The sequence below is a fragment of the Meleagris gallopavo genome, unplaced genomic scaffold (genome assembly GCF_000146605.3).
Source record: "Meleagris gallopavo isolate NT-WF06-2002-E0010 breed Aviagen turkey brand Nicholas breeding stock unplaced genomic scaffold, Turkey_5.1 ChrUn_random_7180001952196, whole genome shotgun sequence".
In the NCBI taxonomy this organism is placed as follows: Eukaryota; Metazoa; Chordata; class Aves; order Galliformes; family Phasianidae; genus Meleagris; species Meleagris gallopavo.
This window is the reverse complement of record NW_011213308.1, coordinates 1-615: the sequence shown is the minus strand read 5'-3', so window position 1 is coordinate 615 and position 615 is coordinate 1. Positions and strand designations below refer to the sequence as shown.

General features: G+C 65.0%; 1 long non-coding RNA gene across 1 annotated transcript; it reads left to right on the top strand.

Annotated features, from left to right (window-relative positions):
• The first annotated feature begins 156 nt into the window (after positions 1-156).
• On the top strand, positions 157-609 carry LOC104916964. The gene is made up of 3 exons (XR_796715.3): positions 157-265; positions 379-413; positions 501-609. It is a non-coding gene; the product is annotated as an uncharacterized LOC104916964 (long non-coding RNA).
• Positions 610-615: the final 6 nt, after the last annotated feature.

Below are 615 nucleotides of genomic sequence, written 5' to 3'. Positions count from 1 at the left end.
TCTATGGGGTCCCTATGGGGCTCTATGGGGCTGGAGCCCCATTTCCCCCTCCCCACCCACACCCTTCCATCTCCGCATTTTCCCCCTCAGTCCTCCGAAACACCACAGAGCCAGTCCTCCACTCCGCTTAGAACGTCGAGAGACAGAGAAACCGGAAGCCGCTCTGCCCACACTTTCAAGCGTCGCGCAGCGTGACGTCACGTCCGGCCCGGTGCGGTGAGGACGTCCAAGATGGCGCTTCCCGCGGCGCTCCTGCGCGCGGCGGGTACGGAGCGGCCGGGAGGGTTCTGGGGAGGGGCGGGGGGGGGGCCTCTCGTTTTCTTTAGGCCTCTTTACCCCATTTCGCCCCTTTTTTTTTGTATTACTTCGTCGTCGTAGCGCTCCGCTGCCGATTGCCTTTGGCCAACATCGGGGTGAGCATAGAGACGGGGGGAGGGAGGTTGGGGGGTGGGGGATAGGAAGGGGCACCGGGGGTCACGTGACGTGGGTCCTCCGGGCAGAGGCGCCACCTCGCGGCGGAGGCTTTCGTGCGGGATCGGCCCCACGTGAACGTGGGAACCATCGGTCACGTGGACCACGGGAAGACCACGCTGACCGCCGCCATCACCAAAGGTG